Source organism: Ptychodera flava, chromosome 6 (genome assembly GCF_041260155.1).
Source record: "Ptychodera flava strain L36383 chromosome 6, AS_Pfla_20210202, whole genome shotgun sequence".
NCBI classification, from domain to species: Eukaryota; Metazoa; Hemichordata; class Enteropneusta; family Ptychoderidae; genus Ptychodera; species Ptychodera flava.
Genome location: NC_091933.1, coordinates 13,976,770 through 13,987,810, shown reverse-complemented (window position 1 = coordinate 13,987,810; position 11,041 = coordinate 13,976,770).

Here is an 11,041-nt window from a genome sequence, read left to right as displayed (position 1 = left end):
GGATATTTAACTTACAACAAACAAACAATGGAAGAGGAGCGTGTTCATATTCATACACCAAGGTTATTGTAAATTGAATCCTCACTTTAACATTTATAGGTACATCACGAAACACGGAAATGTGCGGATGTGGTGTTTCTCTAGCACCAGACTTTGCACTGATTCTATACTTGATTTGGTAAGAGCATGGCTTAGAGTTTCATTCAGGAAAGTTTTCTCCAAGAATATTGATACGAGACTAAAGTTTTCTCCAAGAATATTGATACGAGACTAAGTCATCTGTGTCTTACATTTACTAGTATTTTTTTTATGTAAAATTAAGGAATATTGTTTTTCAACTATTGGCCTTCTTCGACCGATATGTGGATTTCTTTAACAAGAACAACAAGTAATATTTCTACGAAATTGTTGTTAAGAAACATACTTGAAGTTGCCTTGCAACCTTGATAGAGAAAGTAATGGCCTTGGTCATCACAATGGCCAGTTTATATTTGTATAATGGTTGACACGTCTGATTTTACCTTCAAATCACGACTACTATGCCCTTTCGGAAAGTTTTGGGCACCCGTTTTGTTCTTTCCAACTCGCCATATCAACATCGTGACATTTACATCAAAATTTCACATCCTTTCCGATGAACAATCAGGAAAATAAACGTGAAAGATGAAAGCTCTAAGTTGCACCACCGTGGAATTGTGACAGATCCTATAGCTTAGAGAAAATGAACACACTCATTTTTAAATATTATATGCGTTTCATACACAAATTTCTGTGATTTGTTTGTCATCATGATGGTGTGACTAGGATAATGAAATAAAATTGCCCACAACAGCGTCCGACGTCGGGCCTTAAAGTTGGTAAAAATCTACAAACATTGTGTACGCTACAAAGAGGGAATTAAGAAAAACATAAGCCTCATTTCTTGTATGTATTTCATGTGTTCGAGTTGAATTTGTTCTCGGTTTTAAAAAGTTAAAAAATCTATCGGAAGCATTGAGGACAATATCATAAGATTTCCTGTGTAAACGACCAAGCCTTATGAATGACGATCGCAAAATATATGAATGGAACATTACTTCATCGATGTAATGCATCAAAATCAATATACACACATTATTCTTCTTCGCAAAGAAAGTTTTATCAGGAAGAAATGATCATTAGACAATTGTCATATATCATCTAACATATTCAGAAAGATAGCCTGAAATTAAAATTTCATCTGTTCTGGTTAGTGACTGTGAAATTGCGCTCTTCAAATTATCAGATTTTTAACTGTGCCAGCCCGTCGATCTTATTCAAATCGAGACCATGCTTTGATACGTCCTAAACATGAAAATTCACATCAGATTTATTTTCTATTAATCAGCGCAGATGAGCAGAGCGTGGTTTGAAACAGGTTTGCAGGCCTCTGGCTTGATTTTGTTGTTCGGAAATACGTCTTAGTTTTAAAGCAATAAGCAGAACGCCGGGCGTTTCCGGAGGAGATGTGTCCTTGAGTTGAACGGGGCCAACTTTGAAATCGGCGAGTTTGCAAATAGCGCAAGAGCAAATTTTACATCAGTGGGGAACGCATGTAACTTACAATGTTATTTTCAGTAGATCGTCAACAATCTCCAGGCAGGAACTTATGCCAATCGAGGCACAATTAATGCATCATCTTCTAATAGAATGAAGTATTAAGTATTCAAATATTCGGATGGTTATATTGTCCCCATAAGGTTTTAGTCTGTTTCATTTCACATTATGATATCACTTGTGAATGGGAGATGCTTATTTTTCGCAAATATCATCTTCATGGAAAATCTGCAAAGGAACTGATCAAAATATGCATTCGCGTATTTTGAGCATCTCTTCTGATATGCTTATTTATATAATTTTCTGTAACTAAAGACCCAAAAGTCTTTATAAAAACATATGTAACTTTAATAATTTGGTAACAACATTCAAAATAATGAAATCGAAGAAGAATAAGTTTGTGAAACAAAAAACCTATACTGTTATTTTTACTTTCACAACATTGTTTTTCATTTGACCCGTGTCTGCTACGTAAGCTGTTAAGATTGTCGGATTACAATCGGAGTCGTTTTGAAAATTGAGAAAACCACCAAACAGTCGCGAAAGAGCAGGTCGTAATGCTTTGCGTGACCTTGAACGCCTAATTGCATACACAGGAAAAATCCTCAAAATATATACTTCAAAATGAAAATTCCCTCCATATGACTGATTCCATATGACTCAAACGAAGGCAGACAGAAAACGCAATGGTTACTGGCGCTGACAATCCCTTCATTTTACGCGAAGAAATAAATGTACTATATTTGTCAAACATTTAGCATGGGGGGAAAAGGAAATAATCACAAAGTATAAAACCTGATGACGAACAGAAGATGACAAAAAATAAGATAAATAACATGGAATCTTCAAATTTATCGGATCAGCGATGCAACAATGAATAAGAATAAGAAAACAGAAATTTTAATTAAACATATTCGTTTTAATCTTCAAACCTTTACGGAATAGTCAGATCTACAGTGGATCGTCTTAAAGGAACTTAGGCAATGTAAAATATTATTTTTCATAACGTTTTATCGTGGTTAGACTTTAAAAGGAACTAGCTTAAGTCCGCGAATACACTGCCTCGTTCGACATCAGAACGCTCTATACGTCTACTGTAAACATTTATTAAATTAACGGGTTATAATTTGGCATTAACACTTACCTCTGAATCCTGAATTAAGGGAAGCTGTCTACACAATGATTTCAGTTTTTAAAGGAGGTCAAAATTTGTTTGCCATTTTTAAGATTCGTTGAAATGAGTTATGTGAATCATTGTATTTGCGATTGGAAGATAGCACACACACGATACAATTTACGAATGGCACTTCTTAAAATTCGATCCCCCTTGACAGTGAAAATTAGAGTTTCTACCCAGGGATTGTCTTGGGAGCTATTTTCGCGAGATACATGGCAGACAGATGGGACAGATTACATGTCAAAATTAGTTGTGTTTGTTCATTCTCGTTGTCATTTCAAGTCGGTACCAATGGATGTTATCCTTCCAGAATGGAGTGACCGTGGATGAGTCGGGTAGACATTGTTTCGCCCGGTTCGGCCGCGCGTTCGATCCGCATGTGGCATTGTAGCGGGGACAAGAAGTAGCAATATATAGGTACATGTCGACATTGTATAGGTTGTGAAATATACATCCTCTAACAATGAGTTCGAAGGATTTGAAGAATAGACGCACAAAATCAACAATACAAATATCATAAAACACGTGTCATAAAAGAATCCAAACGTCATATTAATCGCCTGCTAAATCGTGATATTTAGTAAACAATAGTTTATTTCATTGTGTGTTGTGTAACTGATACCTACTCTACTCGTGTATACGAGCTCGATGCCCATCGAAAGATTCTGTAATAATAGTTGTAATTACTCTATGGCGAATGTCGCCATAGTATTTTGATTGAAATGGGAAATGTACATGGGATCTATTCAATATATGTGCCCGGTAAATTGCAGAACTTGACGGTGTTACCAGGCAACAAATCGGTGGAGATCCCTTTTTTTCCTCCGGAAAACCTACATGCATGCGCCCGCGCGCACGACAAACACACGTACACGTGAAAACATCGACCGAAAATCGAGATAGAAAGAGAGAGAGAGAGCAAAGTGGTTTTGACAGAGACAGCCGAACATAAAATGAAAGTCTGAAAATGTTATTCTAATTTGCCTTGATGAGGGCAAGTGATCACAAAATGTCACCAGAAAATGTGGAAAACACGTGTAAAATGTGAAATTCTTTGGACAAAAGGCACTATTACGCAAAAAACCCTGATCCCGACACTTGAGAATAATACCCTAATGAGTGTCATTTTCCGTTGCACATGGGCGTTGGTTGTGTTTATGAACGGCAAAATAGAACCACGCCTCCGCGTTTACTGATAGCATTGTGAGACTGTCCTTTGTAAATCTCAACATACTTCAAGGCGATGATATCCTTTTCTTTTGTTGCTTTTAACAAGACAAAGCCAGACTAATTTGATAAATTGCTACGTCGATGTCGCAAAAAAATTGCACCTTTCAGCTATTGTACTTCTTGGGTCGGGTGTCCTGTTTGGCGAGAATTTCAAATAACCCTGGCTTGTGTGTTTTATTTCACAGAAACGAGGGATGAAAAACTTCACCTGCCTATACTGAAAGTAATGTCTACAATCAAGAATGAAATCAGTGGGAGTCTTTCATATCGTATGAGCGGGAAACCTCCATCGCTGATTGTGACAAAAAAGTGAGTTGCTGGATTTGACAGCCGTTTATGCCGTTTATCTATTTCCCTAAAGTTTGGGTAAAAACAGAAAACATTCTTCAGAATTTTGTTAATATTGATATGTTACGTTCTCAAGAACAGAACGCATTCAACGCGAAAGGTTTTGTCGTTTGTTATAGTCAAGCTGGTGGACTTCTAAATGAAAGCCTTGGTGGTTTTCCTCGTCATAAATTTGGTGAATTTCTACCGTAAAGCCACAATCGACTTTATTGTGAAAGAAATGAACGACTGAGGAACGGGTCTTAAATGTGATCACTTCATAAGATAACAGAGCCATTCTGGTTTGTTTTTGCCTTATTCAATTTGTTATCGTTTGCAGCTCGAAAACGTAACGGTCTTTGACGTGCAATTATTTTTTTGTAAAGCCCATCGAATAGTTTGGCTGTATCTTGAAATGGAGACCGTATCGGCTGGGTGGCGATTGAATAGGTCGTACTCAAGACTTGATGCAGCTGCCGATATTTGGAACGGTGATATATTCGTCAGAAGGCTAGAGCCTCTAGTTCTCTGATGAACAGCAACATGACAGGAAAATATTGTGGCGAGACACTCGAATTGAAACTTATAAGGCTTGTTTTTGAAAAAAAAAATCGTGTCAGTTTGTGCTTTAAACGAACCAAAACTGACATTGATCAAATCAACCGTTTTAAATAACTTGTAAATATGTACATAGCTTTTAAGAAATCTATTTTTGATATCACAAACAATCTTGAATTGTTCTAAAGATGTTGTTTGTCGTTAAACCTTCGAGTGATTTGCACTTTTTATTATTAAAATCTGAATATTCTCATGATTGACAAACTGAGATTTGTCAGTAATCTAAGGCGACATAAGTCTCCTGTCTTTGTTAGTAAATTTAAAGCACTGAATGCTTATCGTGGGTTGAAATTTCTCCCCAAACAAAAATGAATTTCATATTATTATTTTCGTAAGCAATTTTTGACATCTCCCTTTCGAATTTTCTCGTTCCAAACATTCAATAGAAAACCTTGAAGAAACTTGCTCGCCAGAACCCAGATGACGTCAATGATTTTGATTCTGAAATTCGTTGTCGCATTTTTGTGTTAAAACATGCTGCATACAGCAAAGCGACGATCTCATAGCTCATGTTTGCAACGTGTTATGTTTTTTTTGTTCTCTTTTATTTCCGTGGTTTATCCACATTTTCTTTTCTTGTCTTGGAACGGTATACATTGAAAATATCCTCCAAATTTTTGTTTCGCTTTAGATGCATGGCTCAACCAATGAATTTGAAACAATCTCGACAAAACTTGAATTATGTATGATTGGTCTAGGAATCAAACCCTCACATCTAAACCATCAGCTTACAGAAAGAACTGAGTCGACTTTTAAACATCGAAGATTTTTGCTTTTAGTCCTCCGACGGTAAAAAATGTGAGTTTTGTTTAAGATATGATATTTAAATTAAATCTGATGGTTGGAAAAATGAAAGACTGCTAGACATATGCAATTTTAAACAATTTGCGAAATAAGTTCAAATATAGTTCCACAAAGTCTCGTGTCATCTACGATTTTTTTTATCTGCTGTTGCCTAACCCAAAAGGATTAACACTATCGAATTAAGATAAAATCTACCAGCGTAGAATGTTTTACAAGGATTTCGTCGACAAGACTATGTCTTAATCTGTCAGGTGAAGTAGCCTACGATATCTCTCAGCTAACTTAATCATTTATCAGATTCTGCAGGGTAAGTTTCTGATACTGTTTTCGTTCCTGATTCCACAAGAGAGACAATACACAATTACAATCTCAAAAAGGAATGTCATTTCACGAAACAATTGCGACGTTGCTTATAATAAGACAGGACAATGTCCGTATTATAGCAATTTATCCCCTCTTTCATGTCATTCCGAACGAGAATAAGAATGCGTCGACTGAAATATTCAGTCGGGTACTCCGCTAATTTCCACCCAAACCACATGAGATGGCGGATACCCATGACAACGGAACCTTTCGGTCTGAAGGATGCGTTACAGTAGAGCCACGACAATATCCTGTCAAAGTAACTTGTTTTGGTTTTATACCTTTTATTGATACCATGATTTGGACAGTATACAGGTATGTTTTCATTCGGTTGCGAATGTTTTCCAGAGACACAAAGACTAAATCATAGGCAACACATTGCTATATCTACGGTAACCATTTTAAACTGCGAAGATTAACAGGTGGTGTACCAACGCGATGACACAGAGAATGGTCATGTCTACAGCTTAATTATTTTTACTTTGGCCTAAATTGCACATTAAAAAAGTGTTGAGAAATTTTACCCATCGAATCACCTTTGTTCTTGACAAATGTGGGTACATGAACTTGTATCTCAGTACACAGCGGCCATCAAGTTTTCTTCGATTGAAATTACCCGTTCGATTTGTCTTGTTTAACATAGTTATTTAGGCAAAAAGGTTAACGTAATATGGAGTTTGCCACCGGTTCTCACAAGAGAATGTTGATATTTCGTGAATTTTATTCGCAATATGACCAGGAATTATGACATGAAGTCACTGGATTGTATCTGTTAATTTTCCAATTCAGGATCAGTTGAAACCGCGGCCCTTTTAGTTGGGTGTGACCTCACCCCAGCGTTGAATCACAAGGACATTAAGGACAAAAACACGCAGAATTTCGTCATTGATAATTGTAAAATACCCGGGAAAGATAATTCCCATGTCGACAAAAAATATTGTATGGATAGTGACTTAGGCGTTCTGATGACCTGAAGCACAGAGGACACGGACATAAACTGAGAGAACCCTTGGTGAGGTTTTTTTTTCTAAATGTGAATGCTACAAAAAAGAAAGTTTATATACAGTGGCCGTTTTCATTTTACTTTCTGTACGATAAACAATTAACGTTTTCAAGATTGATTGCCATAAATTTCGTTGCCTTTCCATAATTCGTCCAACGGTCACTCTAATGTCTGCAACTGTTCATCTCTTGGGAGTGGCATGTGTCAGTCTGCATCGGCCATCAGAGACACACTCGCCACTATGCCCAATGCATACCTGATAACTCAGGCCTGTTACTCTCTCTTTCCCCCGTTCCCAGGAGTGCAGCATCATGGACACTGAAAATAAATGCCGTCTATTTCTGGACAGCGAGCTGCTGCCTCGATGATGTATCGAAAACACTGAGTTTGGCAGCTGTCGGATCGGGTGTTTTACTTTTCTGTGTAAAACAACACAGAAACGGCACCACCGACGAATTCTGTCAAGCATTGCAATCCCGCCACTGCCACGGCGTTGTCGATGTCTAATTCAGGACTTTGGTGAATATTGTGCAGCAATTATTTTAAATTACAGAAAGTGCATTCATTAATTAGCGGCATTTTGGTTGAAAGCTTCCTTGGCCGTTTTTTGGATTCTTGTGGAGCGTTGTGCCACGTGTTAAGCAGTTGGTCGATTGCAGGTAATCGATGCGGAACCTGGTAAAGCTCAGTAAATGCGCCATGCATCATGTACCTACAATGTGGGTTTTAGCGTCCCGGCATGTCAGCCGTCAGTCCTGGCTTAGTCGTCTCGATATCAGACATTTTACCAAGCTTTGTCAATTTAGCTGCTTTTTCCTATTTTTTTCTGTTTAATGTCAATGGAAATCATTGTCCGAGTCTTTCTTTCCAAATCTGTCTAGTATCTGACGGTGTTTACCTGTCCAAGTCAATGTTTATTTTATTCATTTATTTGCGTCTGTAAGGATGATCGCATCTTTCTTTACTATTTGTTTGTCGTTCTCCTCAACCACCAAGTCAGGTGAACGTTTCCCTTCCAACACAATGTCCATGCTGCCGTTCGTTCTGGTCTGCGAACACTAATGCAACTTTTCGGCTACCGTAAATTCATAATTTATGACAAGATGCGAATGAGCGCTCGCATCATCGGCCAGACATATTTTCCCCAGACATGAGTCTCCAGCCCCTTTCATTTGACTAATTGTAGAAGACAAAACGAATTTCATTTATCGACGTGGCACACTTGCGGTTTGTGCGGCTTGCTGGGCCCGGCAACGTGCACACATCGTGGACGGCCATCCGCGCGCCGATAGCGACACTGAGATGCTGGATGGTAGTTACTCTGTCGTACTGCCACCATATGCTTGGTTTATATTAGGCCATTACTGTGTTTTCACGCGATCTGAGGAGTCACATAAAGCTCTCAAATCATCAATCACGTGTCCTGATCAGAGGTAATGACGACAGAGTACCGTTAGGATTCCAGTTGTAATATTAATGTAACCATCAGTCAATGTAGTACATGGGCTGATTACTGAGATGGCGGATCTGTAGGGTGCCTTCATATATGTATGTACAATTCTGGACTTTTGTTAATGATTCGTTGAGATCATCGTTTACCCTGCCCTGATTGTATTGATTCGGTTAAAGGCTATTTTGCTTCATGTTAGGCTTCGCTTTGTCTCTGTGATTAAGCTTGTAATTTAAGAAATTTAGCAGGCGACGTGAGCTCGGACGGAGAAGGCTACAAACGCAGACGGCGAGAGAACAGCAAAGGCGGGGGTTAAAGACACTTGGGAAGAGTGGCTGAAGCAGGCAACGAAGAAATAAAAGATGATGACCTTCTTGAGAAATCGAGTTCAGATATCTTTCGATTGCCGATTCTCACATTTTACGTCATCTTGACCAGTATGTACATGGGATCATTTCGAAATATACAATGCCTCGTTAATTTGGCGCTAACTTTTAACTTGACATTTTCGTCTCTTGCGCCTGCGTCCATCTAAATTCTGAAGTCGCCTTCGTCACCAAGGCGACGAAATTACGAATACTACGTCAGTCACCATGGCATTTTGCGTGCCGTGAAACCCATAGTTGTGAACGTGCGTACTTTCAGTAGCTGCGCAGAAGTGAGCAATACTGCATGAATAATTTATTGCGCAGTCGATTAATTCATTTCAAAAATCCAATTCATGACACGCATGCAAGTTTGGCTTCCCGGCGGTTACAACCCCAACCTATAATTGCGATACAATAAAACGTATCATCTAATGAAAAACTCCAATAAATAGTCTTCGAGACAGACTGATATTTAGAGTCGTGGAAACTGTGCCGCCGAGTACCATATCCATCATCTGAGAATCCTGTATCATTTATCTCAAAGTATGAATACAGTTTTCAATGGTTGATATAGGTGCGATGTTTTCCAATTGATTCGAGATAAAGCAATTTATTCATATACAAACATTGGAACATCCACCCCTGCGGCTAAAGCAATTATGAAATGACGCAACAGACGAGTGTCAGGGAGGACTCGTGCGAAAAATATGCAAGTTATTTACACCATGGGTGATAGGCATTGATAGAGACAATCACCTGTGGGATTTCGTCGACAAATGCAACACCTCGGGTTATAAAAACCCACCATCGTCAACAATTGGTGCCTTGCTTAATCCTTTTGATTTTTATCGAGGTTATTTTTGATTCTTTACTCCCCAACATTCAGTAGCGTCACTTAGTATGATATAATCAGTGGATTTCTGGAGTTTAAAAATAATAATTGAAAGTTCAGAAGCTGCCACATGGTCGGTCAATGCCAAGTACACAATCTCTGCTCGTCCCATGGCCTTTACCACGGTTTTTCATTTAAATCTTCCCAGCATCGAACTCAAATGGCTTCCTGTAGGATGCTGGGAAACTGACGGGGCCTAGTCCAGTACTGGTGGAAAAGGCAGCCGTGTAGGAACTTGGTCGCCAATTTTGATCGATTTTTAAGTTTTTTTCGGAGGAGTCAATCAAACCATCGGAAAAAAGAATAGTGCTTTACAAAGTGGCGCCATTGGCGCATTCTCCCGCTGTCGAATGGTTATTTTCCGGGCGTATCTGCTGGCCGAATATTTTCAAGAGAGGCTAAATTATTGTCTATCCTGTCACTCGTCATATTTTAGGACTTTTCACTTCACTTCTCGGCCTTTGATTTGTGTGTCTTGTGGCAACGAAGGAAAGGTTTCCGAAAAATATCTCATCAAAAGACAATATCGAAATGTTTGTAACTTTGATAAAATACGAAGATGATAACGATAAGAACTTCAGAACATGATGATAGAACAGAAAAATTAGCCTTCCTAGACAGTGTCAAAGACTTATAAACAGACTTCAAAGGAAAATGCCCGCTCCGTTAACATATGTATAAGCATATAAGCATATGTGTATGTAGTTATGTCTGTATATATATATATATATATATATATATATATATATATATTTGGAGTTTTGTCTATCAAGCGTTTCCATGGGAAAATAACGTTCGCTGTTTCGCTGTTTACAAAGAACAGAGGGATGGGGTTCATTTTCATCTTATGCTTGTATATGTATATGTATATATATATATATATATATATATATATATATATATATATATATATATATATATATATATATATATTAAATTGGATCACATGCGCTACCAATAGTTTTTTATGCAATTTCGAGCAGTTGTTGAATTTACTTACTAGGTGAAATGCGCGCAGCTGTTTCACTGTTGGCGCGAAATTTTTGCGGTAAGCTGATTTTGCGGCACCTGTCCCGAAACTTCCGCTTGGCTTTCATCAGTGGTACATGAATCATGCACGCTTTTCATAAACCTATCCATTAGACTTTTCTCGTTTGTGCAAACTCGGATAAATATTGAATGAATATCGTTTTCTTTAATGCAGATAAAAGTGACCTTTCTTTTTATTTTTTAT